At 36.6% G+C, this 26686-nt stretch overlaps 1 long non-coding RNA gene across 1 annotated transcript in view; it reads right to left on the reverse strand.

Annotated features, from left to right (window-relative positions):
- LOC147653637 (uncharacterized) overlaps window positions 1-26686 on the reverse strand; it is a 689274-nt gene that overhangs the window by 161827 nt on the left and 500761 nt on the right. The window lies entirely within an intron of this gene.

Below are 26686 nucleotides of genomic sequence, written 5' to 3' on the forward strand. Positions count from 1 at the left end.
AAGTTTAAGGGTTTTGTCAGGTCAGAACCTTTGGCAGCATGAAGCTTACTTATCCCTTCAGTCTTGCACTACCTGCAACTTGTTAATCACTTGCAGTTCCTATACATCAGTACTTTTCCTCCATCTCTCTGAAAAAAACCAAAAAAACATGATGGATAAATAGAAGCATTATGAATAAAGCAAGGATATTTGCCAAGCTTGTTTTTATATTTTTCCCTGGGTCCTTTGCACTGTTTAATGACTAGAGGCATAATTCATCTTGTTTTTATAAGAAAATTAATATAATGCTTTGCTTTTTTTTTTTCTTTTTTTTTTTATTTTCCTGGTTTTTACATTTAAATGTGGTTAGACATGAGTGACAACCCATTTGCTAGGACCACTGGAAATATGTCACAAAACATATATAAAGAGGCTTTCTCCTCTGAAGACATTTTGATAGATTTATGTGCATGATGCAATATCATGCAGGAATATCCAAGTGTTTTTTGAGAGACTGTCATGGAGTTACTTTACCTTTAAGGGAGTTGGAGTTGCTGGGAAGTGCTTGGAGTCTTTTCTCCTGACCAATTATCGGTCATTGCTGGGAATTGACAGCAGTTTAGGCCATTGAAAAGTGGGATCAACTTGTGAACCCTACTTTAAAATGTAAAAGCAGAGCTCTCTGAGCTCTCTTTGTTTCCTGGCTGTGAAGGGTGGCGGAGCTCCAGGCCTCCCGTCCCTGCCCAGGCCATGCGGCCGGGCGGGGATGGGGCCGGGCCTGCCCCGTCTCCCGGCCGGGAGATGGGGGGGCCTGGGGAAGGTTTTCCCCGGGCCGGGCCGAGCCGATCTCTGGCTCGGCTGCAGGTTTTGCTGTAACTACATTTACTAGAAACTGCCCAGTGAAGAAAGAGAGAAGCTCTGGACTTGCAGCGGGTTGGAACAGCGACCACACGCTCCAGAGCAGCCACGAGGAACTTTCTATCACAGACGGCTCCAGCTCCTGTTCAGCAGAGATCACCGAACCATCTACAAAAGCTTGAGCAAGATTTTAACTCTTTTATTACCCAGATGAGACTTGCGGATTAATCTTTTTATCCAGAGAGAGAGAGAGAGAGAGATCAACATGAAAAGAGACTTTATAAACTACCAGTGACAAGAAAGAAAAGAAGCTTCAAGGAAGGTAGAGAATTAAGAAGATGCTTTAATTAAGCTGAAATATCTCTCTGTTAAAACTATGGAGATGGACAATGAAGTCCTGAAAAGAACTCCTTTAATTCATGATATAAGATCTAGAGAGGAATAGTGTTCAAAGTGTAAATTTGAGTAAAGAGTAATTATAGTATAGTGAAGTACTGGGAGATTAAAAGCCTTGAGAGGCCATGAGAAAACTGTTGGGAGATTTGAAGCCCTGAGAGGCCATGAGAAAACTGTTTTCTGGTGAAGCTCACAGAAACAGATGAAGAAGACTTTTTTTTGCCTTTGAATAACTTATCCTTAAAAATGCTATCTCTAGACGCATGGCCCATACACACTTCAGAGTGATGTGAGAATGGGAGGAGTGAACTCTAATAATAGCAGCTCTGGACAGCTAACATTAGGGCAATAGAAAACTATAACAAAAATAGTTTTCTTGTAAGAATCTCCATAAATTAACAGGAAGAAACTTCTGTTTCTCTATAAAGACTGGTGAACATACTAGCAAGAATTGGGACTGTTTTAACCATCAGAGTTCCAGAGTTTTTGTCTCTGTTGTCATGTGAACAAGAGAATAGTGAGTAGATAGGGGATGGAAAAGTTTTTCTGGAAGTTTATTCTGGTGTTCTTATTATTGTGGTTTGTCAATAAACTTTCTTTTTTTTTCCCTTTTAAGTTGTATGCCTGTTTTGCTCTTATTCTAATCCATATCTCACAGCAAGAAGTAAGTAATTTTCTTAGTTAGTAGTTTAAAACCACGACAGAGACCCAGTTTGGTTCCTTCCTCATCTGAGCATTGCTTAACCCAGACAACATATCTTGTTAGTTAGACCCTTGGACTTTCTTCTGCTTTGCATCAGCCGACAAAGTACAAGGTTTCACATGTTGTATTCAGTTGCATTTTGACCAAAAAATTCCAATGGGGACACTGTAGCACTGAGGTCCACTATTTAGGAAAATACTGTTTTACAAGGGTCTCAGGTAGTATTTTTCTGACTATTTTTGCAGATTTTTGACTTATGCAAAATATGACCTTGCAACACCTGAAAAATTAAAAGTTGACCCCTGAAACAAACTGATAAGAGCTGATTCTGAGACAGATGGTCTAGGTGAAAAGACTGTAGAATACTTCCAAGGGCTCTGCTCTAGTAACTGTATCAGAGGTCTCTTGACTTCAAACAAAACAAAACATTCCACAAGTGAGACCTTTTCTTTTGGACAGACTGTGAAATCCCATGGTTTTTCCATCTGATATTCTTAGTGAAAAAGATAGATATCTGGGAATTTGGATAGAGTTAATGTATTGTAAGTTAATACTTTTCTACATTTTTCCTGAAAGTGTTAATTAATATCTGTAAAATCTAAGATACAGTAATAAAGGTGATTTCTGTCATACATCCCTTCTGGTACTCTCCATATTTCCCATTAGTGTACACCTATATCTTTTAAGCATGCAGATGTAATAATATGATGAGCATAAAGCATTATGAAATTTATAAATAGTAGTATTGGGTAGTGACTAGAAATCTTAAATCTACTCACTGTTCTGCTCATAGATTTTAACAGCTTTATGGCCCATCTTCTTTTCTTCATAAAATTAAAACAACAATCTATTTCCATTGTAAATTTGTGGTGAGATTTTTCTGAATGGCATTGTTTCTCTTGCAGATGCATTTATATGCAGGTTATTATTATTATTCAATTATTATTAAATATGTGTCATCTCTGTCTCTTAAAAAGACACTTGGCCCAATGTAGACATTCTCTGACAAAAGAAAGCATTTCATTAAATTTGAGTTAAGGTTGTCCATGTATTTGTGCCCCACCTGAGAATAAGGGCCGGTGAAATGTAAAGTTTTAAAATCAGAAAATTCTGAATTGTAGGACATGGAGTTGTTAGTCTGCAGCCTTTGAGCAATATCTTTAGAAGTCTACAGTTATACAGACTCACACCTAGTCTTAGGTCGATTTGAGAGCAAATAGAATGATATCTAACAATTTATTTTTTTCTCTTTTCTGTGTAAAAGTGTGGCTAAATGAATTACAGAGGTTTGAAGCTATCCCAAATAACTGTTATAGTGGGTTATGACTAGGAAGAACCACCAAATAGGCAAGGTTTTACAATCTTTTTATCTATTTCCATAAATTAAGTTGATTTTTCTGCAGGATTTTTATTCTCACAGCACTGAAATTTCTATGTCAAGAGACGGCTTGATCTTTTTTGCACTGATACTGGATTGAGACACACATACATATCTCTTTCCTTGAATAAAGCCAGTACAGGCTCAGACACGGATCTCCTTACACCACAAAGCTTCTCCAGCTAATCCTTTCCCCATTCAATATCACTGCACTTAGCACAGTGAACAACTGGTTGAAATTCATGTGGATTTTTGCCAGCAAGGGAGGAAGAATACAGTCAATATTTCACTCTCATATATTAGCATTCTTTTCCTAGATATTCACAAATTTAAGTTACATATGCATCAGCTCCTTGTGTCCTGGCTTTCAGATATCTAAAAGTCACTGGATTAAACATTCTGGAAAGGAACACGATATATTTAGATCCTGGTAAAAGACAGTTTTGTCAGACATTTGTTATGTACCACACGCTTCAGATCCAAACAAACACGATTTTACTGCATGCCAAGGTAGGTTGCCAAGAAATGTTTTACACAGAGTGTGGAGACACAGGGAGGGGGGATTATGTAGCTGTTAGGAGCTGCTGTAAATTCTCGAGGTCATGAAAAAAGTTTGTGGAATTGAGCAAAGTGAAAAGAATGCATGGGATTCAGTAAGAAAAATAAGGTAAGGTCAGGAGATATTTTCTTGATTTAAAGCCCTGGAGTTGGGATCTGAAGTAGATGACAGACAGAAAGGGTTTCTCTGTAGTGCTTGCTGCTGGCAGTGATTATAGGTGTCCTGGGACTAAGCAGTAGGAAACAGAGACATTGTGAATACCAGAGGGAACAGGATCAAGAAAAGGATCTGCAAGAATTTCAGCAGATATTTTATCCCAAAAGTAAAATATAGTTTAATGGATTTCTTTTGAACTGGGGGATGTCTGTGGCATTGTTTTGTATAGGAAAAGTGAATAGCTTTGTTCTCTGTTTGTCCTAGAAATCTGGGACTTGGTAGGGAAAAAATACTGCCAAACCACCAGTCACCCAGCAAAACATGAAAAGAGACTACGATAACTCATCAAGGATCCAGTAGGGCCTGTGGAAGCAAAACCAGAATAAATGTTACAGAAAAATGCATCATTCATCTCTGGAGCAGCTACACTCATGCAATGACATTGTACAAGAGATGATTACTGATGAGGTGATAAAAGGCAGTAGGGAGCCATGAATAAATCTATCCAAGGAAAGTCACAAACACATGATTCATCAAAAAGGAGTATCTTTAGAAACATTTCACTGTTTCAAACTGTTATGCAAGGTTTCCTTTATGAAAAAATTTCTAAGCATGAAATCAAATAAGTTCCTTGTTCCTTTCTCTTAACAAAATAATGCTCTAATTTTTACCTTGAAGAGAATCCATAGTGGAAAAAAAAAAAAACCAAAAAAAAACAAAACCCAATACTAAACTGTTTAAAAAAAAAAGTAAAACTATGAATTTTCTAAAATTTTCAAACTTTATAACATTATGAAAATGAAATGGCAGATTGCCACACAATTTGCATCATAAGATACAAGGTAGGTGTTTTCATGCTGCAGGATAATTACAAATAAATCATCAGTTTTTACCTACAGGGACAAGTACTGAAGCTGCACAACTATAATTAACAATAAGTAATAAATTGTAAAGATAAATAGTTGAGAATGACTCTAGCTGATAAAACTTTAGGCTGTAAGAAGGAGAGAAAAACGGGAAAATCAAAGGAGAAAACAAAAAACACAGATGTTTAAACATTAATTTGACTTCAAACAAAACCTTCAGATTTCCAAATCTTACCCAATAACTCTCAAAATAAATAAATAAATTTTGTCTCAACAGAGTTTTAGAAGTGCATGGTGGATAATAGTGTGAATCTGAAAAAGTAATAACATCCACTAATATCAGATGTTTTAATATGTAACACAGAGACTGCATGTGAATACAGTATTTCTACATCTGTAGTTAGGGAGCTGAATGTAGAGTTAGATTGGTGTTATGGGCATTTAACTGATTGGAACAGTGGTGCTACACAGAAAAACTATTACAAACTTCTGGTGACTGGGGGTACTCAGGATTTCTGGATTGTGACATAATTTCAGATCTGGATAATACTGCACACCACAGTATGAAGACCTCTGTCTCAGATGAACTCATGAAGTTTGCATCTTCAACAACTTATATCTTTGAAATAAAGTTTTTCATTACACAGTCTATGTGTTTATCCTTTATCACATAAACTATCCTTCCCATACTATATAATTCATTTTTTAGCAGGAAATTGTCATCAATATTTAAATAACACCTTTCACACCCATAAGAAAAGGATGTCAGATTAATCCTGAGATACTTTTTGTCTTAAAGAATGGCTACTCATCAAATGTAATTTACCCAAAATATAAAAAATATATTTTTCTTGTTTGTAACATTAGGTCTCATTTAAATTCTGAGTGAAGCAAAAGCATGCTCAGAAGAATATGCACCCTTTAAAAACTCCTGTGTTCACAGTATCCATTGCTAATGTGGACAGATACTTCGTGCTTATACTTCGTGTTGCATGTTGAGCTTGAAGTTTTATTTGTTCTTTACTTTCTTTAAATCTGAGATAACTCCTTAATGGCATTTTTCAGTGTTGACAATAAAGAAAAACCTGTTCTGTTTATTTTTAGATAACATGGACATGTTCAAAGTTTCCTATCAGAATAAATAATTTTTGAAATCATATTGCTTTTATTATCTTTGGTTATTGTTCCATTTAGAAAGTTTAGCCTGTGCTTAAGCTTCATTAAAGTATAAAAGAGATATGACTTACTATAAAGTCATTAATAAATAATTTCCCTAACCATTAGCAAGTATGAGCAGAAGAAAGTGGAAGAAAGAGAAGAAAGGGGGTTTTGACATCATACATTTTATGAAACATTTCTTTCATAGGCTCAAAATTATGTAAACAGCTGGTTAAAATTATGCACCTTTTTCCCATTAAGATCTTTGTTTATCCTATATCTGTATTAAAATAGCACCTAAGGAATAAGAACATAATATTAAAATGGGAGTATTCTTAAACTCTGAAATAGTATATTTTATTACTTAAAAAACCCCAAACCAAAGACAAAAGAAAACTCTGTACAATTAAAGATTTATTGGTTGGAATTTAAAAATCTTTAATGATGACAAGTATTATCTATTATTCATGTCAAAGAAGGAATCCTAAAGGTCTTAAATCATGGAAGAAAAAGCAGAAACTAAAATCCAGGCACCTACTGATCTTAGATTACTTTTTACAATTACCCACAGACTAACAGTCTTCAGAATTGAGTGTATCATCACGGACAATAGGGTGATAACAGCTGCTAAAATAAAATGGATCATGGTTGTATAGGGATTTGTAAATAATCAAGAGTACTATAAAGAGAGTTAGTCTCACCAAACTGAGACTCATTGCTGGCACCTCCAGGGAAAGCGTGAATGCTGAGAGAATGTGCAAGTTGCTCCTTTGAATTAGCTTTTCCTTGTGTAGTGTGGGAGCTATTTCTAGAGGTTATAAAAGATTAGGTGATCCATTTGGTGTGGTTGTGCATCATGTGTGATCAGAATCAAATAACCAAAGTGCAATGAAACCAGCAGTGCATTAAAGAGCGGAATAGAAAGCCCAGCCTATGTGGTGAATCTCATTTATCTGTTTTGAACAATGAAGGCTTTCTTCTGAAAAGCCCTTTCAGGAAATGAAGGACTTGACAAAGTCAGGGATCTATGTTTTAGCACTTATCTACATTAGAGCAAACTCTTAATCAAGATGTGGAATGCCAGAAGTGGAGATGCAAGAGATGTCAGAAACAGAAGTGGTAGTGGAACAAAAACCAAGACTTTGTAATGTAAATGAAAAGAAATAGAGAAATAAGTTTTATCCAAAATTAACTATTAACATGTAAAGCTTTTAGATTCAACATCTCTGGGCAGCTTACTGTGCTTCTTTTCTCTTCAGTGCTTTTCATTGTAACTTTGCTTGTATTTTAGCTAAATCAAGTAAGCAGCAGGCATCTTAAACATCTAAGACAGCCTCCTATAATTTTATTTATTTTTTAGTGTTTTGAATAACTTTTTTTTCCAAATTCCTTGAAAGATTCCAGACATTTCTACTCATTTATTACATACTAACAATTACTGAAAAGAATGTTTTGGAGATTGTAAAACTGGTCACTCAAAAATTTGATGAATGTCATTTCTTTTTTATCTGTTTAACCTTATTTAGATTATATGTGGATTTTAAGATAAGGTGTAACGATAAAATTGTTAACCAGTTTTCTGCCTTCCCAATAAAAACAGCATGCTTTGCAAAGGCTCCAGTATATACTGATGTAGTGATAAAGCAATAATTTAAATTTCCTATTAAGTAAAGGGAGGGAGAAACACATCTGCAGAAAAGGTCTAATTTACTGAGGGTGGGGTCTGATATTGTAGATAAGCTTATCTAACTCCTGTTTCCTTATCTTAGACTGTATGTCCCATCTACCGCATGATGCTGTCTTACTGGCTTTTCTCTTTGTCTTACTGATTGTTTTTTAACCAAAACTGTTCATGGAATTAATGTATGAAGAATATTTTTACATTTATATGGGTTAGATTACTTTTTTCCTGTTATTTTTATCATTAAAAAGGGTCTCAAAAACTGCAGCTAGCAGAAGACATGCAGCAGAATTGGGAACTACACTCTGGAAGCTATGAAATCATTTTTCCTTTAGACACACTTTGAATTTTCTTTTCTTTTTTTGTTTTTTTCTCTCTCAAACACAGAACATTTAGGCTTCCCAGAAAACAGTCCAGTCTTTAACTAGGTATCTACATCCTGTTTTCAGGAGTAAAAGAAAAATAGGGAATAGAAGTAGGAAATAATAGGAAGTGTCCAATGTTTTGTTTCTCTTGGCGATTAGTCCATCCAAAGAAATAATTATTGATGCTCGTCTGAAATGAAGGATAGGATGTATGACCTTCATAACAAATTCTTAGATTTCCAGGGTGAAAAGGCTTTTAAACCCTTTTCTTAAAATGGAGCCATTCTCATTATTCCAATGGACATAAAAGAGGAAAGTCAGACTGTAGTGGTTTATTTGGATTTTCAGCTGGGAGTAACATGATTCTAATTCTGCCTATTAAGCATGATAGGCTACTGAGTGCCAGCTGAGATTTATTTTTCTCATAGAATCACAGAAGAAGTTGAGACTAACGAGGATCATCATCTGTCTCTGGCCCTGCACAGCACGATCCCCAAAAGTTTAGCGGAACCCACCACCTATCTACAAGGTTTCTGCATGAAAGGAGCAGCAGCAGGAGAAAATTACAATTTTACAGACAGAGGCTACTCAAGAAAGATACATGTCCAAAATTTAACAGTACATCTATCCTACATAGATACTAGGAAGCAACCTGTTGTTCTGTGTGTAGACGCTGTAAGTAATGCGAAGAGTAACCCTGGTCTTGATCAACATGCAAAGATTAGGACTGGGAATGTGGAGAATCATTCCTACTTTGTGTGATTTTAGTTAGATGTGAAGATAAATCAGACATTGATAAGAGAGATGTCATAGTTGTTTGGGAACATGAAATACTGAGGCCAACAAATCAGGCATGTGCATTTTGGTTGTGGCTTGGGGCGGGGGGGTTGGTTTGGATTTCGTGTTTCTTTTAAAAAGCTGCCATACTGTAGGACAAAAATCCTTAGAGAGACAAAAAATGTCTTTCTAAGACACCATTAATAGAAGAGGCAATGTATCATCAGATTATGAAACAGAGAAGAGAATGTCATTTTCCTAGAATATATGTAATAAAAATAGTCCTGCCATGCTCAAAAGAAATCTCTCAATGATAATTTAGGTAGATCTGTGGCATCTAGTATTCTAGGAAGTTCAGTAGCTAGATTTTGCTGGGAGAAGATGGTCACAAAAAATTTATCCAACTATGGTAAAAAAATACCACCCCCTAGGTGCTGAAGAAGAGATTTTGTGGCAAAAACGTGTGTTCAACATTCTGTATTGATTGAGAATTTTTTCTTAGAAAAAAAGTTTATTTTGCTTGGAGAACTGTGGCTTTGCTGGCTTACATTTGGACTTAGCTTTGTACCTGAAGTACAGTCTCAAATAATATAAATAGTTGAAGCTGTTCAGATTGTTAAGGTATAACACAGAGGATAGCATAAGGTAAGATGAAACAATATGGGAACATAACTAGGCACTCTATGTGGTAAATTCTGAAATCAGTTAATGTAGCAGATTTAAAACACAACAAAGACTAAAGAAAGCATAAAATCAAGAAGTGTCTGGTGGGATGTGTCAATAGGGTAGAAGCGATTCCTTCTATAGAAAGAAAATTATGTCCAAAAATTTGTGGTAAGATATGTTTTGGGTAAAGTTTTTGCCTATTCAGTTGCTTTAATAAGGGCTTTTGTTAATAATGCTTTGTTAATGCTGGGAGTTCAGAACAGGGAAGAGATATCATCAAAACAGGGAGTTTGACACTCTTACACAATTCCAGCAGAAGACACCTGTCCTGACATTCAAGCACAGTAAGTGCCAAACAAAGTTGTCACCTGATGCTTGTAAGCAGGGCCTCAGGGCACACTTGCACAAAGGCAGAATGATCATTTGAGACTTGAGCATGTTTCCAAACCATGGACTGACTGAGCAGTGGTGTGCAAAACCAGAAAAAGGTTCTCTAGCTTTACTGCATGCAAGAAAGGAAATATGTTGCTTTTTTTTTTCTGAGGGAGACCAGTTTTAATAGAAAAGTTTCCTGAGTTTTGAAAGATGACTGCAAAAAAAAAGTTAAAAAAGGTTTCTGAATTTTAGAAACTTTCAGTTACAGTTGTATGATTTACAAGCAGAGATAGAAAAGACTTTGTGGGAACAGGAAGCTTGTTTTAAGCTTGGGATAGAAATGAAGTAGGAAGACCTGAAGGTATGATAGCAGAGCTAGGTGAGCCTGTTCAGAAAAAATGTTTCACAAGGTGTGACAGTCCTCTCTCAGAGGATATGGTCTGTCACTGCAGAAGCCACAACATAAAATCAAACTGCCAAAGATAGTGATGGTTATTAATATCTTGCCTTTTTAACAACTTTGAAGCAGCTCTTTCTGACACAAATTATACTGTGTTTAAGAACAACAGACTTTATTCAGTGCTGATTTCTGGTTGTAATTTTCTACATATGGTAGTGCCAGAAACACAAATGTTAAACACAGACTTAGGTCAGCTAAGTTTGTGGTTAAATTAGAGTGGTATTCTTAAATATGATCCTTTCCTCCAGAAATCAGACCATTAAACACTTTAGCCAGAAGTAAAACTATTGTATGCTGATGTAAATACTATAAAAGATTGGGTGGAGGGTGCTGTACAGATATATACACATGTATAGGGAGGGGGAATAAAGACAGGCAGAGACATTTAGACCCAATATATAAATTCTGTTACCACCACTGAACTGAGTCTATTGAAATAAATTATATTGAAATTCAAATAAAAAACAAGAATAAGGGCAAAAAAATAAGTCTTTGAGGAATTTTGCCTTATTCTGGGGAGGGGGCAGATAAGCAAAAGCAATTGCATAAAGAATGCAAAATATTTTCAGAGACTTTATCAAGAGAAGACAGGAAAGAGGTGGATCCTGTATGCCTGTCTTCTAAAAAAGAAAAAGCTAGAGAGCAAAAAGTATCAGAGGAGGTGCCGAGCTACAAGACATAGAGCAAGTATGTAGTAGTGTGCACTGTCTCTTTGTAAAGGGTTGTTGAAGGGCAAGTAATGTGCAACTTAGTGTTGCAAGGCAACACCTCTGGAACATTCTTGTAAAACTGGTTTGGTGTCTGTACACAAGGAGAGCCAGATTAGATACAAGGGCAGCTGCAGACCTTTCCTCTTCCTTCTCAGATATTAGAAAAATATTTGTAGCTTGCTTGATAAATAACAGAGGTTTACCTTAGAAATCCAGAAGTCCAGAAGTTTTGCTATCTGCAGAAAAGCTTCACATTCAGGGATGGGTCCTGGATCTGTGAAGGCCACAGAAAGCTGTTGTGTCCACTGCAGTTCCTGCCCTGCTGAGATGGCTGGCTTTTCTGTCAGGGGAACCCAGATGTGTCTGGTGTGTGAAAAGGTCTTGTCTTGGATATGTACTGGGGAAAATGAGAACTTGGAGTGACCAATGGGGCACACCATCCATCCCTTCAGGGCCAGTGCTTAGTCAGAGACATTAGCACTTAACAATATTATTTTCCCCTGGGGGCTGACCAGTTTCTGACTGCTTAGTCTAATCCTTAGTTTTTGGTCCAGTTCTAATGAAACTAAGCTGACAGCATCTATATTACTTCTGTTTCATTACCAAATGTACTCAGCAGCTCTATTCCCTGAAGCCCTGCTAATTGCCAGTCATTTTCTCCTTGTTTTCTTTATTTCACTTGTGATATTTTTCAGTCTCTACAAGATCTGTACCACAATCTGCTCTATCATCCATTTATTTGTTCCCATTCTTCCTTGATGAGCGTAGGATTTGGATCTTGTCGCCTCTTTTAGGTCAATTCTCAGACTTCCTCCTCCATATTTCTTGCGGGCTGGAGAAGCAGGGTGTACCACAGACAGCCTGTGAAGAAACAGATTCCCTTTCATTTTTTCTAGTTCTAGCATCTGTGCAATCCCACTCTTACTTTCCTGATGACTAAAATTGCTAAATGGAAAATCTGAATTTTCATTTAGTGACTCCATAACTTTAGTTTACATTTAGGTTATGTGAGCCCATTGCTGAGCCCATGACTCACTGCAGAAGCTATGAAAGAACATATGGTCTAGAAACACTTTGAAGGTATGAGGGGACTGAGCACAGTAAGCTGCCCCACAGATCTGGTACCTACACTGGCTGGTCTGAAGCTGCAATAAATTCAGATGTGCTGGGAACCTTTGTTTCCTCTGGCAAGTTATTTTTAAGCTTCTGTAAGTGCTGTCAGACCCCTGAGAGCACTAAGATTCCCTACCCACCCTCAGCTAGGGCCCTTCACCCACACCCTGCCAGGGACTCTCATTTACGCCCAGGTTGGCAATCCAAATTTAAGGTATAACAAAGTTGCGCCTGTGTTAAGACCTTCTGGCCTTGTCTCCCGGCTGGATCCCCAGACTCCAGCCCCAGAGTTTCCTAGTTTATCACTTGTTTTGTCAGTGGCTGTCTGAAGATCCTATTAGCAACCCTAACACAGAGCAGAGCAGCCACTGGGAGCAATGTCACTAGTGGCTCCTCAGCCCTGAGGGAGCAGCCATCCATTGCTGAGCCCTGACACCCATTCGGCCACTCTGAAGGTCAAAAGGAAAGGACATGTATCAAATGACAGTGTTAAAACAGAGCAATGATACTAAAATCATACAGAATTGTCTCAAGTTATCCTTCCTTCCGTCAGAGCGTCCCAGTGTGCAGCTCAATGGAAGCTTTAACATCACGAGGAAGTTATTTACAGAAGGCACTGTAGGTGGGAGAAAGAAAATTCCATCCGTTTGAAGAGCTGGCTGCTTATGCAGTTCCTCTGTGTGCTAGATATCTCTGGTAGGTGTTTGTCTTCATGGCAGATTTCTGTTTAATGTTGTACTATTTCCTGCAGTGCAATGACTCTTTCAGCACTGCACTTCACTTTACTGACCTTGATTATGCGCCCTTTTTGTGGGTAGTAAGTGCAGGCTTCAAAAAACCCCACATCATTGTAATTCTTAATTCCCTAGCCAGTCCAAGATCTTTTCTCTCGCAGAAAGTGTTTGAGATTAGCATGAGACTTGGGTTTGCCTGAAAAACTAATGAAGCATTTGTACCGTTGGCTTGTGGGCCTCCTATTTAATTTCAATCCTCCCTCACAGCTTGGATCATGGAGCTGGAGCCAAGGGAGCAAGTGGGCATGCCTTCAAATTGTAATTTGCCTTCAGCTGTAGCTTTTCCTGACTCATTAATGCAGTCCCTGAGTGCCACTGCTGAAGTGCTCCCATTCATGCCGTGGCTAACAGCACTTACGGCATACTGGTGTAGGCACCTCTCTATTCAGGAATGTGTGCACTACCGTTTTGTACAAAAGCATTTACACTGGGTAACTGTGGATTGTCTGAGGGGCTGGATGATGTCATATCTAAAGGCACTTCCTTCTGGTTTCCAAACTTCAGTTCAGCACACTTCTTACTGTTTCTGATTCTTGTAATCTTCCTCTCTCCCTGCATCAGTTTTGTCTGCTAATTATGGGTAGGAAGCTATTAGTTCATTACTTATAAATGATGAATTTTTAAAGGAGAGTTGTTTTGGATTTTTTCTTCCATTTCTGGTTTACCTCATTTACTATTTATATAGTCTAATCTTTCCAATCATATGATTCTACTGCACGTCTGATCATATGACTGGATTAGTTTACAAAACTGTGATCCTTTTCTCTTTAAACACAAAAAAAGTAGTCTGCAACATTTAGTTGTCATCTAGTGAATAAGACTTTTACTTAAAAAATGTTTATTTTTTTTCCCTTTGCCTTGTATTTTTCCCCCAAGCATTCAAGCAGAAATAGCAACAGCTGTTGAAGCATAACTTCCCTTTCCACATTTTTTTCTCTCTTTATAATTAAAGTTGGTCTGGACATTCAGTATTTATATCTGAATTTAACTCTCTAATGTGGGATTGCATCTCAGTTGGAATGATCTCAGGTGGAAGATTTCACCAATGGAGATCTCACCCGGTATAAAACATATGTGATATGTATTAGGAGCGAGTGGTATTAGCAGATGTCAGTGAAATAATTTAAGACAGTAAGATACATCTTTGTAATCACCGCTTATGGATGATTACACTGGATTCCAGGGCAGCAGAATGCTTATCAGTTTGGGAAGGGAGAGCTACAGATATTGTTGAATGTCTTTGTTTTATTTTGCATATTATTTTATTTACAAGCAGTTTTACTTACAAGAGTGATAGAAGAGCCATTAAACCATTACAATTAGAAATTCCAGTGATTCACAAAGGATTCTTCCCATGTGAATAGAGTCCTACTCAGCATTCTTGCTGCCCATAAATTCAGAATACCTAATTTTTGGGATAGGGGATTTGAATACTTCTGAACACAATGATAGTTATATGAATCTTTGCAATCTGTTTGGTATGAAACTAAAATGTGCTTTCATCACTGTGGCTTATTGCAGCATCTTTAGTATGGCAGGTAGCATGGTGCAGAACATGTTACTTACCCTTCTTCCCTGTTAATTCCATTCAGCCCACTGCAATAGATCACACAGCCTAGGAAATGTGGTAGTAGTGCCTCAAAGAAGAATCTCAGAAGATCCTAGGGATGGTATCATTTAAAAAGACTGGGAACTTAGAACTTCACTAGATCACTGCGATAAAGTCACTTACTAGCATTGATATTTGACCTGCTGAAAATGTGTCTGTGTCAAAACATTTTTCATCATTTCTCACATTTACTCTGTGAATCACCTGGTTTTTCACAGTGCATTTCCAGTGGCACCTGTATCAAATAATGGGAAGGGTTTAACCTATGTACATTAGAGACGGGTGACTCCAGGCTTTTATATTTGCAAAGGAAAAAGGATTTAAAATTACTTGCCTGCATTCAGTTTCCTAGTTGGTTTTTCCAATATTTAGTCTCATAGCATTACCTCCTGCTATTTCAATTTATACTGCCAGTTCTGACAATTTCTGTTCCTCTGTAAAACTCCTGTAAAGCCTGGCCGATTTCTTTGCCACGTAAATAGAACATTTACAAAGCTGAGTGTCTACTGTAGTAGTAGCTGTTCATATTTGATTTTCTCTGAATATCAGAGTCATACTGAGCAAAGTGGAAGGGTGAATCTACCCCATGTATTTGTAATGTTTTGCAAATACAGTCATATTCTCTTTCATTTACTGAGCTGTTTGGGTTTTTTTGTGTGTGTGTTTTGTTTTGGATTGGTTTTTTTATGTTGGTATGGAAGGCAGAAGTGAAGCTGCTGTTCCCGTAATGCTCTGGAACAGCAACACAAACTCAAAGAACTGATTTATGCCCTATTCTGACTAAGTCATGCAAATTGGGAAGCTTCAAAAGCCTCAGCAATCTGAAGCAAATTGTATGATCATTGTTGGAAGCTGATTTCCATGTGTGTATGTTGTATGCGTGCCTTCAATGTAAGGACCTCTACAAGCAAAAAGAAGTTGCATGCATTTACTAATGACTAAGAACAGTCTTGTTTTCAAAGGGAAAGTAAAGTAATACTTTTGCCATGAACAGGCAAGAGTGTAGGTAAAAAGAAGACTAACTGATCATTTACCATATGATGTACTCATGGATTTTCAGAAAAGAATCATAAGAACATGTCTAACAAACCCTGAATACAAACAGGATTAAAACTGACTGTCGTGATTTAACCCCAGCCAGCAACTAAACACCGACAGCTGCTCAGAAGGGGGAGAGAACTAGAACAGTAAAACTGAGAAAACTCGTGGGTTGAGATAAAGACAGTTTAATAGGTAAAGCAAAAGACATGAACACAAGCAGAGCAAAACAAGGGATTTTTCCACCACTTCCCATGAGCAAGCAAGTGTTCATCAGGTCCATCATGCATAATAGTTAGTTGGAAAAACAAAGGTTATCACTCTGAACATTGCCCCCTTCCTCCTTCTTTCCCCAGCTTCATATGCTGAGCATGAAACCACATGTTGTGGGATATCTCTGGGTCAGCCGTCCTGTCTGTGTCCCAGCTTCTTGTGGACTCCCAGCCCACTCTGTGGTGGGGTGGAGTGAGAGATAGGAAAGGCCCTGACTCTGTGTAAGAACTGCTCAGCAATAAAAAGGCATCTGTGTTATCCACATTTTCCAGCACAAACCCAAGACAGCCCCATACCAGCTACTGTGAAAAAAAAAAGTAGTTCTAGCACAGCTAAAACCAGTACAATGGCCTAGAAATTAATGTTCCAAATACATTTTATGTTGCTGAGGGAACTGGAGTTCTTTATTCTGGAGAAGACTCAGAGCCCATAAGCACTAAGAGACCTTATTGCTCTCTACTGGTGAGTGATGCCATCAGTGCAGGTATCTCGGGGTGCAGCTGCACTGTGAACTGCAGGTTGAACTCTGGGGATCTGAGACAAGAGGCCATGAATTCCTGAGTCTTTGCATAAAAAGGGGACTTTCCCCCTGTGGCCTCACCAGGTGACCAGGCAGTGGGAGACATGGCAGGAGCTGTATAAAAACCCAGATTCCTTTGTTTGGCTGATCCTGACCTTGTTTCTTGCTCTAGCAGACCCCATGCTATTCTTTTCCCTGGCCTGTGTAATGTCTTACATATCAGTGTTTAAAACTCCAGCTATCCACACACGACATGCAGTGCAATCCTTACTTTATTCTAAGAATATTATAAAGTTAGCATAAAAGCCTAACTATATTGAATCACTACTCATACTACAACTACATTTTTATTCTGGGTTTATAGTTGAGACTAAAGTGTACTTAGATAAAGATTGCTTTCTAAGAAGGGTCATCTGTAGAATCAAGGGAAAAGGAGAAGCATGTTTTGGAAAGCTACTTACAGATTCAGAAAGAAAGGGGACAAGCCATTCTGAGGGACATGCAGATGCAAATCAGAAAAGATAAGCAGTCACATCTTCAAGAGGAAGTCTTCACTGTGCTTAGAGGCTTTGTCCAAACCACTAAATAAAACAGAATTATCGTGTGGAATCAAGAACTAGTGTGTGACTACATGCATAATTTCTTTGTTAGCACAATGACTAACTGGCAAGCTTTTGAATGAAATTGAAATATTTCAGAAATTTGGTAGATTTTCTTCTCTCTCCTTTTGAAAGGAGGGTGTTTAAGCAGATGAACTAGAGCATAGTGGCACATGTGATTTCAGGGTTAGAAATAAGCCCCAGCCTCTTTTAGTTTTGTAGATGCAATCACAAGCCTCAGAGAGGGAACAGAGCATGGATAATCCTGTGACAGCATTGTTGTAGTGAGAAATGAGTAGTAAAAACTGTAGTCATTCACTGTAAAGTGTTGATCAAAGCTTATTCTGCATTTTTAGCACACATATGAAATTCCATGGGGGCTCTAGAGGTGCCTTCTCTGCAGTCCCTAAGGGGAGCAAACAGCTGCTTTCCCTTATAGTGCATCACTCCTAAAGACTAATGGGATTTGCTAACAGGAGAAAAATAATTTGCACCTGTCTCTGCCATCTTCAAAGCATCTGGTCAATTTGAACCAATTTACATCAATATTCAAAAAGTGTGAATATTGATGTAATATTACACTTTGAAATTGGTCTATTCATTATTTATAATGGATGTTGTTATGTGTCAGTTTCTTTATGGACTGGCTAGAAGGAGGTTTGCTTGTTTCTATGGATCAAGAGTAGTGTGGGAATTCCGATTTTTGCTACAAATGTGCATGAATACCACACTTTCCCACTGGAAAAAAAGCTGCTGATAAATGAATCAAATGCAAATTGTGGTTCTAAATTATTTTTGTGCATACAATTTTTAATTGGGACACAAAATAGTCTTGAAATATTTTATGAAGTTAAGTTTCACAAACATTTTGATAGCTTGTCTTCAATTTCTCACAACCTTGCCAGTTTCTAGGTATTTGGAATGAAACCTTCTATCTGAGAGTTTTGTCTTAGCCTAAATTTCACTGGAAATCATTGGTAAACAGTACATGACCATTTTCTAGTACAAGGCTGAAGAAAACTGCATTTTCCTTTCAGGTTAAAAACAAGTAAAAGAATTGCAGTGGTGTTGCTGTCAAGATTTAGTAACTCAATATGGAAAAAGTGGCTTGACATTTGGCACCAGAGTGGGGCTGCATTTTGAGTGTGCCATTTACCAGCAAGTATCTGTGAAACCTACTGGCATAAATTGAATCTGTAGGGCAGATCAATATGTTGGATGAAAAGTCAGTGATATGTTCTATGAAGTGTGCATCATGTCCAAGAGCAGAGCCTGTGTCATGGATGAGTTGCCAATCATTTCTTCAATGCTCTTGAACATCAGGAGTGCATCTAATAATTGTTTGATTTCTGTTTGGTTTATTTTTTTAAATAAAAGTAGACACATTTTTGACGAAGATAGCAAAGTCAAAAGCAGAAAAGTTATGACAGGATTTATGTTTCTTTGCAGCCTTAACCCAATACATATATATTAGGAGCGTATTTTGTTTTATGTGCTAACAGTGTTTCGTTTTGGTGGGATATTTCTTTCATTCAGTGTTCCTGCTAAGCCTGGTGAATCATCAGGGTGATTCAGTTCCTTAACACACAGAATCACTACTAAACTTGGAAGATATGTAGTGGCAAGACGGGGCATAGGAAAAGTATTTCATGGTGACTGCCTTAGAACTATAGTGTGATTTTAGGCAAGTCAATGAAACCATGTCTTCTTAGTTGTGATCACTGTGAGTATCTAGACTCAATCAAGAACAGGTCTGGGCTTGTGCTGAGGCCCACTGAGATCTTCTTCAAAGCACTCTTCTGACTTCCTGAAAATTTCACAGACAAAACTGCAAGCAATAAACTAGAGATTAAGTCTTGACTTACTCATTAGCTGGTTGCCTAATTGCTTGTCCACTTTGAGCCAAGAGTAGGAAACAATGTACTGAAGAATGGAAAGCCTCAGAGGTGTTTGTCTTAAGCAGGACCATTATGTGGATAAGTGTATTGAAATGTACTTCCATTAGGAGACTGACTGGCATTTCCCAACTTGCCAGGCCTTAATTTTACAATTCAATTTTATCAGCATTGTGAAACTGAGAAATAGTGTGGAGCTTTATAGTATAAAGGTAAAATATACTCAAGTGAATAATTTTATAATAATTTACATTTTATAGAACAAGGGCTTTTCCTAGTTTTTTTGCAGGTTTGTTGGGGTGGTTTTTTTTTTTTCAAAAGTAGGAGAATTATTACCTTCTTTTCTTTCACCCTCTACCTGTTTTCTAATTTAAGTCTGGACACTAAGAAGGATCTCCTTTTTTTTCATTTGTTTGGTGTCATTCACAGTTGATCACTCTGATTGTTTCTCCTTCCAAAACTTTCAAGTACCCAACAGCTGTATTCATTTTTTGATTGAGATGTCGAAGCTTCTGCTGTGCAGTGTTAAAACAATGTCATTGCAGAGGAATGTCAAGAGAAGACCAGTGGATAGAAGGTGAAAATAGTGAAGATAAGAAGATGAGGCAACTGGTGTCTGCCACAGACTGGGGCTTTCTCAGTGTACCTGGAAACTAATGGAACAGTAACAGGCAGCGAAGAACTGCAGTCTTGGGCAGTACCCCCCTGCCCAGATTGTTGATTCTGTGAAAATAAAGACTTAGCTTAAGGTGCACTGGCCTTCCTACCTGATGACCTTGTCTCCCTTTGTGTGAACAACTGATTTGTTGCTTGGTATTTATCTGCTTTTCAACTGATTATCAAATTGCTTTGAATTTTTCCATTGTGAGTTAGAATGTGTTGGCACAGAAGCATAAGGCAAAATCTCATCTTTGGCAGTTACTTGGACACTTCCAATAGTTCTCCTTAGTTATTCACAATATAAGCATGATCATCCCATTATGAAGAGCCCTGGCAGGTTACAATAGCTACTGTCTCTAATTCATGCCTGCCAAGCCTGTTCACTCAGCAGCAGGTGACATTTCAAAGAGAGTTTGAACAAGTCTCACCATTAAGCATCATCTTTTTGGTTCTCTCATTATATCAAGACCTGATTTCCTTCATTAGCTGGAAGATTTATACCTTTAGAACAAATATGCAAGTACTGGAAATAACTTCAGACTTTCTAAACTGGCTTTCAAGCCCAAATAGAATTGGTTAGATTTCTTACTGGAAGAGAAAAAATAAAGAAGAAAATTTTAAAGTCCAACACCCCACCCTGCCCCCCAAAAAATATATCCCCTCTCCAAACAAACAAAATTCCCCTTCAAATAATTCAAACACAGGACTTGCTTTTTCATTTGTGGGTTTTCATGGAGGGCTCAGGACTTGGGATACTCTTATGAACACTCTTGTGAAATACTGTATTCCAATTTGAGATTGACTTGGTGGCAATAGCCGTTTCCCACTTCTAAATGCTCTATTTAAATTCTACTCAAATATGTATTTGCAAATAGCTAGATGCTAAAGTAACTGGAAATACATAAGGTTCTCATAATATTTGATCCACCAGCTTCTTGCAAAGAATAAAATAAACAATAGCAGACCACTTATCTGAAGGCTGTCCAAAATGTTTAATTCATTTTGTAGATTTTTTGCATATGTATCTGGAGATTGGTGGCAAACTGTTAGTTAAAAAATATAGTATTTTAAAGACATTCAATTTTTAAACTTAATTTTATTTCTGTGAGCACGCTATGGTTATGCAGATATTCACAAACATGTATGGCAATAAAATTCAACGCTTTTCTTTCACAGAATATTTAAGAATTTGTTCATTCCTACTTCTCCCTTTGCTTACACCATAATGGTCTTCTGTTTACTATTAGGTTATAGAAATTGTTTAAAAGGGATTAACTGGACAAGATATCTACAGTCAGAATACTGGTCTTTCTCTCGTAACACTCATATTCCCAGTAACCTGAGAAGGATAACTTTTTCAGTTGTCTTGCTAGTAAAGGCTATGGCTTTGCTTGGTCTTTGATTTATATAGTTCCTTGCTTTGCTTCCTGAGCAGAGAAAACAATACCTAACTTTAAATTAATGGTTTGAGTTTTAATTTTAATTACTTTCTGATATGATACATTAATTCTCGTCACCAGCTGCAGCATCATAAGTCTTCAGAACCAATTCAGGTGAAGCTAGAGAGTCTTATACCTTGCTGAGGTCTGGTGCTATAGCATTAAATTATTGTTTTCTACCACTTTGGAATCTGAAGGCACTTTAATTTTCCTCCTGGAAGGAAATGATGAAGGCAGGAATGCACTCAAAGCTTTTAGCTCTTTGTAATTAAGATGCATTGAGCAAATCTGTTTCTCTCTATACACTATCTGTATTTGGACATATTTCTATTTCACTGCTATTCACTTGTCCCCTGTAATACTGTGGTTGATGACAGCACAATGAATCCTTGTGCATTTTTTTTTTGGTATAGTTCAAACCTGTGTGGCCTACATTTGTTCTTAAGACAGATTTCTAGACAAAAGTAGTAGAGAAGTAGTCTGAAAATTGAATAGTTAGGTTCTGTATTGTAACACAATATTACATTTTTTTCAGAACAAGTCACTCTTACTTCACCATCTTAGTATAACTTTCAGTAAAAATCTTGGAGGAACTGTAATATGCAGGTATGAAACAATGCATGGAAATTAACTGAATTACACTCAGTATAAACCAAAACACTGATACTTAACATCTTCTGAATCACATTTGCTTAAAAAATATACTAAAATTAGGGAAAGCTTAACATGACAAGATTTTTCCTTTACGAATATCTTATGGCACACAGAAATCTGATCTAAAAAGTCTCATTATCTCTATTTGTAGAATAGTTTATGAACTTGTTTACCACAGAGAATGAAGAGGTTTCTTGTAAAATTTGTCCTAATTAAGCAAATGCTAGTGATGAAAAATTACATTATATTTACTACAAAATACTTCCTCTTTCCTCACCAGTTTACAAAAATGAAAGCAATTGTGAAAAAAAAAATAAATTGATATACAGAATGCAAAATCTGCAATATAAACCAGTTTCTGGAGCATTACACTTTTCCCAGATATTTACAGTTTAAACTTAATTGTAAAATACTCCCTGGAATGTCAATGGTCCCATAATCTCAAAAGGAGCTCCTGTTTTAGATTGGGTTTTGACAAGGTTACAAGTACTATGATGCACTCGTTCATATTTCCAGGGAACTGTTTAAATTCTCAACCGTCCTCCAATTATTTAAAAATACTTAATACCTTTAATAAGAAAATTCAATATGTGACTAATTTTAATTTGTGAACCTAATATACTATTTACTTGAAGGTAACTTGAATTATCCTAAAAGAAAATAGAAGATTTAGATAAATGTTAAATATTTCAGTGCCACCTATTGGCTGATAAGTTGTTTCAAATGAACATCAGCTTCATAATTGTGGGCAAAGTGAAGTAGGGCTACTTATAGTAATATTTCTAATTTCTGAAGGTAAAGCCAGTAAAACCAGTATCAGGGACTATAATCATATTTGAAGACATTAGTCTATCTCGAAGAATTTAAAGTCTAAACACTTTTTTTTTTTCTTTACAGAAAACAACAAATCCTGTGGCGTGCTTCAGACATATTATGACGATATCAATCTTCTAAAGCATTTAGAGAATGAGTATGGTGGTGGGAGACAGAAGAGGAGGTCGGGAAGTGATTAACATTTGCATTTTCAGCCTGAAAATTGAGTGTTATTTGTCTAAACTTATAATCTAATCAGTTTAGCTACAATTAACTTTTCTATAAAATTTCAAGCCAAAGATACTCTTCACTGCATCTCAGATTCCATTTCAGGAATATACTAAATTCTGTGGCATCTCTCATTATTTAGGTATGTCCTTAACTTGCTACATTCATAATTTCATCAGGAGCATGAGGAATACCATTCAACTGGAATTACACACATGGTTAAAAATAATCTCATTATTGCTTTCTAGAGCAAAGTTTGTCATTTTTAATAAATGAGACGTATATATTTTATCATTTTTAAAATGCATATGTTTCTTAACTCTCCTAATGGTGTTGAGTTTAGGATATCATGTAAGATATCCAGAGGCTGTATTTATACAATGTAGGCTTATTTTTTATATACATAGTTATGAAGCTTGATATTTCTTTGAAGAAATGATAATTGAAGATTGCAATTATTTCTTAGTTGTTGGAACTCCACCCTTAAGTATGATTTATACACTTTTTTCCTCTGTATTCTGAGGGGTTTTGTTTGCCTCTGGGATAAATTATGTCACAGTAAAGGGATGAAATTATGGCTCATAATTTCAAAGAACTTAACTGCTTTGAAAACTGCTTGATCACAATGCCCAGTGTCAGAAAGGGCCTTGGTACCCCATACCATTCTTTGTTCGTATTTGCTGACACTTTTTTAAAGACAGTCAGGTGATCTCTTTGATAAACTAGATATTTTAGATTAGCTGCTTGGGAAAAGAGCAGAGCTACACCTATGCCCAGAGAGTTCAACCACTGCAAACTGACAATGGCAAGTTCTGTCCTGGGAGAAGGAATTTATCTAACTATCTTAGAGTTTGCAGTCTGCTTAAGGTGTGCCTTTAAGTTCCTTCTGTAGTCTAAAATAACCTCTCCACGTTGACAACTTGGAGAGAAATCCTTGTTATAGGACAACAAACCAGAACAGTAAAGTATTTAAAGTATAGCCTGTATCAGGGGCTATACATGGAATGAGGGTGACCTTAAATTTAACACAAACTTTTTAGGAGACTGACATTTTGAAATTAATCTTGCCCTTACTGTGAAACCTTTTAACTTTGAACAGGTCCTTTGAGAGCATTTCCAATTGTCTCAGTTTCTTTAAAAATAATAATAGTAAAAAAATTGTCAGATCTATGTTATAAAAATAATCTTGGGGTAATGGCCCCAGGTGAGGGCAGGCAGGGCAGGACCTTTCTGGCTGAGGTCCCAGAGATCATGGAACTAGCCCTGGCTGTTGAGGTTCACCCTGCCTGGCCCATGGGCAGTCTCCACCATTCCTGTCTTCATAGTGCACTGACACTGTCAACATTTTGGCACTGATTTAATCTGTCCTTTCAGGTCTTTTCTACTTCTGGCATTAATTTTTGCTTCTCTTTTCCCCTTATGCCCTCTCTGAATCAGACTGCCCTTTTTTGGCACTGAAATGCAGCTAAGCAGCCTGAAGGCTATGAACTTTTGGCCACAGACTAAGAAGCCATGACAGAGGCTGAGTCAACCAAATGACTCAAGGCCTGAAATACATTTGAAAAAAAGAAAAAATAATCTATCCCATAGGGTTTGAAATAAATTAGGTTTTTAACAAATGACAACAAATCCTCAGCCAAAGCAGAAAAATCCAAGAATGGGAGCAGTGGAATTTTCAGGCTAGTATAGTGAAAATAACATGAGCTCCAGTGCTAAACTATATCCATTGGTGAGAGAAGAATACAAAAGTGCAATAATTATTTAATGACAGAAGAAAATGTCTGACTCAGTGTTCCTCTGAATCCCACCTTTAATTTAATTCCCATTTCCAAGCCTGATAATGTATACGCTGAACCAGGAATGACCCTTAGCTGTAGAAGATTATTTCTTGGCTAGGGGCAAAATCATATGAGAGCATCTAATCTTGCTGAGTATGAGGACTAGAAAAATAAGTATGGAAACTCGTTTGCAATACTTCTGATGTTAGTAGTTTTAGATGAGTCACAAGATTTTGGTGCTTCCATATACAAACAAAATTTACATTTTAACAAATTCTCCAGAAAAATCCAAATGTGGATTTGGGATGCTATTTTTTAAAAGAAGAAAGCCACTCAAAACTTACAAAGCTTTTTTTTTTTGATAAGTGTTTCTATTATTTAGCTTAATTAATCTCTAATTTCCAAAACAGGACAATTTTTCATATGAAATTTTTGGGAACATATTTATCTGTAAGTAAATATTTTTGAAGAGTTGCCTATGGCATCAACCTCAGTTTGATACTTCCTTTTTCCAAACAAATAGAAGTCATGTAAGACCTACCTTTCTGGTGGGCTCTTTACCATTTTTCAATGTTTATATCATTTGACTTAAAAAGTCATTCCTCCTGTCACATATTCAAGTAATTTTTAATAATTTCCTAAGTGAAAAACATGTTTTACTATGATTAATTTCAACTGATGACAATGCACTGCACAACTAAATTGGCATTCTAAAAAAACCACTTTATTTAACAAGGTTTCTTGGGTCATGATGTTTGTTGAAGTATCATGATTTTCATAATAAATTATCTCCATATGATATTAACTATGTTCATGTCAAAGACACAGGTCTCAACTGTGTTGATTTAAAATTTATATAGAAAATGTTTAGTAGAATCAGTCCCTTGAAAACACAGTAGCAGTAAAACTTCAGTACTAATTTGCTGTCACCAATACTTCTAAACAAAGTCGTTCTGGGTTGTGTCTTACCACAAAATAGTTAAATACCATTTACTTTTTGTTAAAGATCTTTCAAACAACTAACGTGCTGCTTGGATATAATGCAATAAAAATTGAGTAAGACTCTTTTATACTCACCAAACTGTTAATTCTGCGGTCTCCCTGCACTTATTCACAAAGATTACAAAACTACACAAATTAGGCTCAACTACAGTGGAATACCAGGGGAAAAAAAGAACAGTGTTGGTTGATTTTGTTGAAGATTCATATCTAACCTTGTGTGAATCCTATGATTCCACACATTTTAGGTCCCAGTTGCAGCTCCTTTGCAAAAACTATGATTCTCAGTCACAGCTTGGTACTTGTTCTGTGTCCAGAACAGTTTTACAAGGTCACAGAATATAGAATCACTGAATGGCCTGGGTTGAAAAGGACTTCAAAGATTATGCTGTTACAACCCCCTCACCATGGACAGCCTATCACTATTTATTAGTTAGAGAAAACTATTTTTATATTTATTTTTCAATATTTTATAAGAGGTGAGTTGGAATTCCAAGTCTCTAGAAATTGGAAAGAGTGAACTAGACTTATCTTGAGAGGTTTATTTTATTTTTTTTTCATTTTTAAAAGTAACTGGATTATGAGGTTTAGATGAAAATTTAAAACCTTATTTCTGTTTTAACTCAGCTGAAAACAAAGTCTTTGATGACAAGTCAAATAATTTATTTGTTTTATCTTAAGGCATTGCAGTGTTTGTAGTACAGAATTATGTTCCCTGGATACCCTTAATGTGATGTTGGTTTGTTAATTGCATCCAGAAAAGAGATGAGAAAAAGAAAAACCTTGGTTATCTCTCATAAAACAGCTAATAATACAGTTTCATGGTATCTAAAAAATGTTTACTACAATTTTAAAATATTATGTCAGGAAAAAATTCAAATGCATAAGCCTTTCTCGACAGCTTGATTTTTATGTCCCACAGCTGTGTCACTCATATTTTTGTCTACAGATTTATGCTGTAGAATTTCAAAATACACAAGATTCCAGGTTGAGTGGATCCAATATGATGATGCATTCTGAGGGTGGTACAGTTCCTTTACTTCTTGTTTAAAAAGTCTTCTCAGTCTTCATCTGAGTACCAAGAGAGTGACTAGACTTCCCGTTATTGCTGAAGTGCCAGGTTGCTTAGTACTTGTACCTCACGGTGTCACTAGGATAATGTACCATTTGATGTGGCCACGAGTCCT

Source organism: Cyanistes caeruleus, chromosome 4 (genome assembly GCF_971803275.1).
Source record: "Cyanistes caeruleus chromosome 4, bCyaCae1.hap1.1, whole genome shotgun sequence".
Taxonomy (NCBI): Eukaryota; Metazoa; Chordata; class Aves; order Passeriformes; family Paridae; genus Cyanistes; species Cyanistes caeruleus.